The sequence below is a fragment of the Anguilla anguilla genome, chromosome 1, assembly GCF_013347855.1.
Source record: "Anguilla anguilla isolate fAngAng1 chromosome 1, fAngAng1.pri, whole genome shotgun sequence".
In the NCBI taxonomy this organism is placed as follows: Eukaryota; Metazoa; Chordata; class Actinopteri; order Anguilliformes; family Anguillidae; genus Anguilla; species Anguilla anguilla.
The window spans coordinates 51,376,648-51,386,506 of NC_049201.1; the positions used below are offsets into that span (position 1 = coordinate 51,376,648).

General features: G+C 37.5%; 1 long non-coding RNA gene across 1 annotated transcript in view; it reads right to left on the minus strand.

Annotated features, from left to right (window-relative positions):
- LOC118210926 overlaps positions 1-4,755 on the minus strand; it is a 38,124-nt gene extending 33,369 nt beyond the window's left edge. Inside the window, exon 1 of the long non-coding RNA XR_004761935.1 lies at positions 4,633-4,755. This is a non-coding gene — a long non-coding RNA (uncharacterized LOC118210926). The remainder of the gene's footprint in view (positions 1-4,632) is intronic.
- Positions 4,756-9,859: the final 5,104 nt, after the last annotated feature.

Genomic DNA, 9,859 nt, shown 5'->3' on the forward strand with positions numbered 1-9,859 from the left:
CTTTGCTCTCGCCATCACTCTAATACAAGTGAAAGTTGGTCTCATATGTCCACAAGACCAGAACTCTTTCAGCTTGCCGGCTCTTTTAGGTACTTCTATGCTGCTATCTAGGGGTTTGTAACTTGTAGTGTAGCCCTTGTAGATCTGTTTGTGAAATGTTCCATGAACAGTAGTCATTGACACATCCAAACCTGCCTCCTGAAGAATGTTTCTGATCTAACAGACAGGTGTTTGAGGGTTTTCCTCTGAAAGCTCTCTTATACCTGCACTAAAGGAACCAATCAAACACACCTGACATATCAGAAACACTTGTGAAGGCATTTGTCCCAACAATTATGGTGTCCAAAATGTCTCCAAACACCCTTAATAAAAGCTGAGAATCTGCACTTTGCCACTTAACCATATTGAATTGTTTGACTGCTAATATAAAATTGTGGACTGCAGAGCCAAATTAAGACAAGCACGAAACCGTCCTGATCCACGGCGCAACTTGGCAAACTATATTTTTTGGTTGATTTTACATTCTCATATATAGCAGTTGGTTCTCTCAGAATTCCGACTGATATAGGCAGGTCAATATTTTCACTGGTCACTTGATACTGCCTTATAACTTCAAAGTCCCAGGTCATTTGTGAATGGTTGAAATGGATTTTGAAAATAGACACTTCATGCTACAATCATGATAACGGCAATGACTGTGCTGTGAAGTTTAGGTAGCAAACAACAAGGCTGAATCCATTTGACGTAATTTACATAGAAACTATACGCTCAGATCACCTAGTTTCACTCACTGTGGCGAAGTGGAATCAATAACGTTTCAGAAAATATATAACGTTAAAAGATTGAATTCAATCTTCTACTGGGAGTTTTGTCGTTTATTGAGGGTGTAACAGAAAATTTTGGTGCCGCTGACTGTAATCAAATGTTTTTTCACATTTACCGTTCGATTGAGCAAGTACCATTCACAGTACATTTTTATGGGTTAGTGCTGTCAGATTGTGCTAGCTACTTTGAACCTTGTAGGCGATCAATAAAGGCTAACAGCACAGTACCCCTTACTTCTTGTCACTTGTACCAGCACTGTAATGGACTAAAAAAAGGCTACAAACTACCTTTTCTAAGAGAAATGTATTGTCGAGGTGAAGCGCATACGCAGCTGGCGACATTCTAAAGCTCTGCTTTGCCCTCCGTACTATATAGCTAGCTAGCTATGGCATGTCCTCACCTCTAACATTATTTGTTGTCCTCCGTGTGTCCATACATGTGTATTGATGGTTGTAGCTGTGTGTCCTTAGCTCCTACTCATGCGTGCAGGATAGCATCTATACGCGGTAACTAGGTTAACTAAAGTAGGTGATCCATACGCGCTAACTAGGTTAGCTGAAGTAGGCTAAACGCGAGCATGTTAGGGTTAGCTAAAGTTAAAGCGATAAAGCTGTGCTTAAAACTGTTGTGCTGTACCACCTGCACATGCATCCAACTAAACGAAGCACCACGTGTGCATGCGTCCAACCAAACCACCCTCAAAGGTTATCCGTGAGTGAGTGAGTTAGTGACCACAATTTGCCATGCATAGCCCACGGCTCCAGTTCCTGCGCGCCGTGGGAAAAACAACATGTCTTTGTCCCAAACATTATGGAGCTCACTGTATTTGCATACTGTACATCCATTAATCCTGTGAATAAGGTATTATTGAGGCACCCCTAATCATCACAATGCATTGTTATTATTATTATTATTATTATTATTATTATTATTTACAGAACAACAACAACAACAACAACAACAACAATAATAATAATAGTAATAATACTAATAATAATAATAATAATAATAATAATAATAATAACATCAAATATAAAAATGCACTATTTCCTCCTCTATTTGTTAAAATATTTGTTCAGCTTCAAATACACATTAAAAAATATGAATTTGTTTGTCAAATCTGATGTTCAAATATGATACATCTGCTGAGAATCAACAGAACATATCTGTGGGCTGACCTGGCCCAACTGCAAACAAGGAACCCAGTAATAACAATAGTCCTATCATGGTGAAATGGACTTGCTGCGGTGCTAATTACAGCAATTATGAAGATGCTGGACATTCATCAGCAGCACTTGTCTGTGGCTTTCCAAGGCAGGCTGTAAAAAACAGAGGGACGATTAAGAGGGGGATTAACTCCTTGTCCTGCGGAAGGGAACAGGAATGGGGGGGGGGGGTTCGCTCTGCACCGGGAGGCAAGCCCTGACCTTCTCATTTCAGCCTCATTAGTATCTCATGTCAACAGAGCTGCCTCTCCTTAATCATCACCTTCCATCCCAAGCCTCACACGTGCACACACACACACTCACACACACACGCACACACACTCACAGACACACACTCACAGATTCTCAGACACATGCTGTCATGTGAATCTCTCTCTCTCTCTCTCTCTCTCTCTCACTCACTCACTCACTAACTCACACACACACACACACACACGCACCTAATGGAGCAAAAGGTCATTCGTGAGACTTGCCACTGGTGTCAAGGCATGGATAAAACATGTAAACACATGACTGTATCTCCATGTTTATATTGTTGTAACTTTTAATCTACAGAAGAACACTGATGTTTGTTAATAAATAACACATCAGATTCAGGGTAATCACAATGTAGTGTTTTGCTTCATCTTTGAGAAAATAAGTAGAGCTAGATATTGTACACAAACATATGTTGCTTATTTCAGTGAAGGCCAAACTAAAACTAATAAAGGCTTACTTGGTTTTGGCATTCAAACTTAAGGATAGAATGCTTTGCAGTTAGATTGCATGTGGACCACGGCCTCTTCAAGACACACAGGGCACTAGAGGTTGATATTGTCCATTTAAATGTCTTTTTCCCTCTTTTTTTTTTTTTGGGTAATGGCATTGCGTCCGCTCGTCCGTCTGTGTCGACTGCTTGCCACGGCAATCCCCCCACCAGGGTGAGAGGGCTGGAGGCTCGCGGTGCCAGTTTAAATGAGCCCCATTCATTTCCCCCCATCGGCATATGGCATACCATTGTCCTCGGCCACCGAGGCAGAAGTGATGCAATTTGTTGGCATGTCCTGTCATTTCACAAACTGCCCGTCCCACTGAGACCAGGCAAACAACAACAGAAGACAAGGAAGGGCAGCCAGGAACTTTTTTCCAAAAAAAAAAAAAAAGAAAAAAAAAATCTAGTATAAAAAAACCTGGAAAAAAAGAAGAAATGAAAGTACCGGTGATCTAATTCACGGGCCTTCCGCTCGGCGATATCCGGCGGAAGCACCCCCCCCCCATCCCCACCACCCCCACTTCTACCCTCTTTTCATTGATTTTTTTCTTTCCCCTCAAGAAACCAGCGTTTGTATCTTTATGGGTGAAAACACTGCTTGTCCTTATCTACCATTATTTAAATACATGTGGCATCTCTGCACGAGTCCTGGTTACGCAGAAGAGCACGGCTTCAGTGCAACAGATGCGTTTATTTTCCTGTGTCCTGTACTCTGCTATCATAAGAACACTACTATCGAAAATGGATTCAATCAATATTCATTGATTATTTATTTCACTTCCAAGAAAATACAGGCATTGAAATCATAAATTATGTTTAGTTTGTTTTAGTGATTGCTAGCAATAATAATAATAATAATAATAATAATAATAATAATAATAATAATAATAACAACAGTTTTGGGACAAGATGTTTTTCAAAATGGAAGGTTTTTTCTTTTACATTGTAAGATTATTTAAACAATACATATTGACTGCAAGTGTTCAATCTTAACAAGATGTTTCATATTTAAGTGTAAAATTTCATAAAGTATAAATGTATTAATTTCCTGCATCATTGTGCATGTCAACATGTATCTGTAGATATATCCCAAAATCTATACTGATTTTGTGTATATATATATATATATATATATATATATATATTTATTTATTTATTTTTTTAAATAAAAGAAAATAAGCAAATGCACTCACAAATATTTCTGAAACACAACAAATTCTTTATGCAATACTCATTCATTACTGTCGACATGATATGACAATAATAACACAACTTTAACTACTACAGAAATGCCTGCGGAGTACTTTTACTTTGCAAATAATGTGTACATTAGGAAATAATATTTTTATCACGCACAAGTTATATTCCTAATATAGCTGTGTACCCAAACCCTGACTTCATGAATAACCCTCCTATAACAGTGAAGCATTAGTGCAAAAACACCTGGCAATTAATATGTTTTCAAACATATTTTAACATATGACAGAAGAACATCAAACTGACTCAAACTGCCATCAAATTTTTTGGGTTGTCATTTTCCTTTTTATCATCCTATTGGCTGTTGAGACTACAGTTAACCACAGTAGACTCAGATACCCTGTTAGCTAGCAACCTGATATCTGCTCATACCAAATGTGGCACAGATTGTGCAATCTAGGATAGAGATATGTTCAAAGGGCAGCTTTCAGATTAAATGTTCATAGTTAATAAAATAAGTCCTGTAGTTAAGTTATAAGAGTTGATTGCACATGTGTATTTGTATACCCCATTTGCATGTCCTGTCCTCCCTATGTTCATAAGTGCCTAGAGTAGTTGCATGTTTCCACTTACCTGCAGTTTATGGATGTGGACTCATAAAATGTCCAGAATCAATTTTCCGCAAACTGAAAAGACGCTGATTAGCAGGGGAAATAAAAGAGGTGTAGATAGTGGAGTTAATAGAATGCTTCCTCTCATGTTGGATAAATGCAAAAAGTGCAGTGAGAACAGTACTGACCCATTAGAGGCATAGGTCTCCCACACACACTTACTGATTTGAACTTTCAAGTAATTTTTGATTGGTTGATGGAATGTTTGTAATTTAACTTGTTGTTTACTTGAAGTATTTTAATCTAGTCTATTTAGTATGATTACGTGAAAGTCTCATGTGAGAAAAAGTGGCATTTTCTTTGAAAAATAAAAAATAAAACATTTCAAAAAAACTTAATTATCATAGACAAAAACTTTCCTGTTTATGATGTGCCTATTCCTGTTCTCTTCCACAGGAAAACTGATAAAAACAATGTGCTGATTTTATCAATTTCAGGGATATATCTGAAGATGAATGACATTTCATGATATCTCAATTTAACCAGGATGTGCTTTGCATTTACAGTAGGCTAGCATTTTTATTTGTTCACATTTCAGAGCTGAAAAAGGTATAAAAAACCAATAAAATTAGGTTTCAAATGTTCCAGTCAATATTTGTGGATGCACTGAATCAGGACCCAGGGATCAAAAATAACATGAAGGGAAAAAAATGAATTGCTAACCATTTAGCACACAATTATAAACTTCTGCATTAAAAAAATGTATTTTGTACTGATGCTGTGCTAAAATGCATCAGCGCAAAGTAATTAAATCTGAGGGAGAAAAAATAGCAGACGCGTCAGTCACGTTTGACTGTCTTCAGCGCTGGAATGAAAATATCCCTAAAGGTTTGACCGCTGATTTGCAAAACACCAAATTCCGATTCGGGCTCCATTGTGCCCGGGTTTGTTCACAGCTGACCACCTTATGGAGGGGCACCGTTTCCCAAAATAAGTCCCCAAGGATTCCAGGATCAAGAGAGGGTTCCCCACAGCGAGAGGCCTAAGTCCTCAAAGGCGCTCGGTGGGAAACATCTCATAGAGGTGACATTAGATTTGCTCCCGAGCATTGTTCATAGCGAGAGCCAGACACACGGGCTATCTGTTCCTTATTTCACAGTGTCAGGGCTAAAGAGGGTTCCTGCGCTGGTATTCTGAACCTTGGTACACTTCCTTAACATCCTTGCATTATTGCCGTTTCTTAAAAAGGGAACTTTAAATCGAGGCACATATCACAGCCCATCTAACGTGTAAGTGGTGTCTAGACAGTTTCATAAGGTCAGACGTCTGCACAACAGAATAGATAGTAAAAACATGCAAGGATAAAAAAAAAAAAAATATCACATGAGAGTATGGGATAAGCATCCAGAAACAGTTGGGCGTGTGTGTTGAGACTTTTTGGAAAACTTTTGTGACAAGAGTGTGTGTGTGTGTGTGTGTGTGTGTGTGTGTGTGTGTGTGTGTGTGTGTGTGGGTGTGTGTGCATGCGTGAAAGTGTTACAGTTGTTTGTTTCTCAGCCATTTTGCATTACTTTGTCATGACAAACTCAAGCACAAATAATAAACATTTGTAAACTATATATATATATATATATATATATATACTAAACTCTAAATGCCATGATATATTTCCCCTTTTTCAATTTCCTTCTTTAAATTATAATAACAACCACCCTAAAAGATTGCAACACATCTCTTTCAGAGTCTGATAGTATAAAATTACATTAAACTACAAGAGGGTCTACCATTTTAAGGTGAGTGCTACAACACAAAATTTTCAAGCCACCAAAAAGCAAAGTTCATGGTTGCTTCTCTCTGCTTCAAATCTGTATTTAAGTGTACTCACACAATTGCCAAGATGTTTTCAAAACAAACTCTTTACCTTTACAATCAATCATCTACCTGAACAGCACTGAAATTCAAATGAGGATAAAGACATTTTAAACAGAACTTCTTATGTGACCTTCACAGTTCTTCCACAAGAAGCACAAACACAACATTTGAAATTAAATTAAAAACCAAACAACTCATTGAGCACTTCTTTTTCTTTAGGTGAAGACGGCGCACTATTTTCAGAAATTTCACTGTATTCAAAAAATACTAAAACTACAATTTTCTTTATAATTTTGACCACATTTTCCGTGATAAATAGGTGTATAACTGGTTGAAGAGTAAACGCCCTTTTGATACGTTTGCCTGACTGTCGGTTTTAGCTGTTGGTTTTGGATGTAAATACATTTATCTTCACGGCGGACGGGAAGATGCACGACGCAGTGTGAAAAATAAATGAAAACACGGTGAAGAGATAAATCACAGAAAGCAGAGCGGCAGTGATTGTAATTAGTCACTTCAAGGGTACGAGAGAACCAGTGCCCTTGCCAAAAATCTCCATGGTGGTTTCTTTTTACCCTCCCGTCCCCCTCCCCCCACCCCCCGTTTTGGCGAGTGTGGTCTCACAGTGCTCTTAGTGGACAGGAGAGGAAGGTGCTCCAACTCTTTTGCCCATTGGCTGGGACACAGTTAAGGATTTAGCCCGTTCTGAAGAGTCACTGAATTTAGAAAGTGTTTCATGAAACAAAAAGTAACACCCCAGTGAGACACACAATTACTCTTTTTAAGCGCACAATCCGCACTCAGCCCACAACCAGCCCAGCGGATTGGCTCACCAACTGCGGCAGAGCAACCCTTACAGGCATGGCTCTGTGAATCGGACTTGGAAAATAAAATTAACTCCTGAACTTAAAAATCAAAGGCACATGACACCAAAACATACACTTATCTTTATAAAAGTTGCACCTTTCTTGCAGTCATGATCAGGAGAGTCTACTACCTTCAGGGATCAAAAATGAATGCTGTACCACAGTTTAGCATTACCCTGTGGTACGTCAACAGGTGATGGATGTGAAAAGCACCAGGGCTGCACAAGTCGGAGTGGGCATAGAGCACTGTGGGTTTGAGAATGCTGTCATTCAGTTCTCGCCTTCATGCTGTGAATAATGCCATTCAAGAAGTTTTATACCGAGCAAACTTATGGGAAGCAAAAAAGTATTATTAGATTGAAAGATTGAAGACAAGAGTTCATAATAAGAAATAAAGGAAAAGTTAAACTTTACATCTGTAAAGCTTGAAATTAATATTTTACTTCGGTCATAATGAAGTTGCACTGAAGTGAGAAAAGTTTTTTTTTTTTTTTTTTTTTTGCAAATTACCGATGTTATTCAAATATAATTAACAGCCATAGGACATGTTGATTATAATAACTAAAATAAATGAGAAATACATTTAAATCAAGAAGTTAATTTAACATGAGCTGTCCTAATTTCAAAGGAAAGTAATATCATATACAAAAAAAAATCCATTGCCAAGTTCATTAATGTTCTTATGAAAAGTTACAAAATGAATGAAACTACTTATCACTTATATTTCAATATATAGCAATATATGTTATTTTATAGAAAATAAAAGGAATAAATAATTTATGACACAGAATAACCACAGAGTGCTACTATTGCATTAGACACCTGAAACAAGTTCCAGGCAGATTCCCATTATAAGAATTATGAGAAGAAGACATTTATACCTACACAACACTGCACCAGTGCGAGGTTGCATCTAAAAAAGAATACACACATTTTCTATTTTTTAACTGAATTAATTAATAAGTAGTTATGCATGTGCATTCAAGCAAATAAGACCGTCACCCGAAGCTTCACTAGCAAGTACAGATTTTGTATCACTCAAGAGTAACCAGGTGGTGTAAAAATTCTAAAATATATTTTAATGTTTCTTATTTTCGTTTTGGTAACTATTTGTTTTTGATGTATATTATTAGTCAAAATTTATTGTGTACTTCACCAGTGCTGTGGGCATTTCACTAGGGTCACATCCAGGTCAAAAAATCTGGTCTGTACAAATAACCCTCCATTGATTTTACAGACCTGGCTTTCTGTCCTGCTGTGCCTGGGCTCTGTGGCTTGACATTGCACTGTGCCACACATGTTGAAGCCTGGGAGGTCATCACAGAGCTCAGACATCCCATGATGAAGAAATGGAGAGGAGAACCTCCCTTAAAATGTTTTTTTTTTTTTTCTTTTTGTGGAAATACAGATCGTGAATGTTTTTCATATAATAAACAAGCTTTTCAATTTCAATGTAGATCATCCATTAGCAGATGCTTGCTCTACATTCAACTGCCCAATGGCATAGAATTATAGATATTTTGTTCCTTGTACATAAATTGCTGCAATTATGACAAAAATACTGGGTCGAATTAAGCAATTTTGATTATGATTCAAATATTTTTTGAGGATTTCTGTGAATACCATTTGATCTCTGACTGTTTGAAACACAAATTTTCACTTCTAAGTTTCATAAGATCAGCGATCACTAAAATGAATGTGCCAACATGGGAAGAAAAATAAATTATTCATGTATGTATTTATAAGTGGAGGACAAATGTTGATGGAAACATGGGCAGCTTGTACCATACCAGCTCACTGTACCAGCACACTAACCATACCAGCTTGCAGTAAAAGCACAGCAACCATGGCTGCTCATTGTAGGAAATATTTCTGAAACTGGAAACATTTTCCATTTCAAATAAAATAAAAAATAATAATTTATAATATTTATTATTATTATTATTATTATTATTATTATTATTATTATTATTATTATTATTATTATTATTATTATTATTATATGATGACTGCACAGTGGTGCAGTGGGTAGCATTGTCGCCTCACAGGAAGAAGGTCGTGGGTTTGAATCTCGGCTTGGGGCCTTTCTGTGTGGAGTTTGCATGTTCTCCCCGTGCCTGCGTGGGTTTCCTCTGGCTACTCCAGTTTCGTTCAACAGATTATTGGAGACTAATTGGAGACTCTAAATAGGTATGAGTGTGAGTGAATGGTGTGGACAGATTGGCAGCCTGTCTAGGGTGTATTCCTGCCTCTCACCCAATGCAAAATATACTTCCAGGCAAATATACTAAAACACATGATAGTATATTAAATCCATGTTCAAATGAACATCTTGCATGTCAAGGATCATTCCGTAAAAGTGATTGATCAGCAGAAACATCCGCCATGGCGTTGAGTACACCCTACACCGACACGGGTATACATCACAGTTATTTCCTGGTTTCGAGAAAGGTCTAATTCCCTTTATTTAATCAAGTTTCTCTCTTGCTCCCACGGTGTTTAGCCCTGTTT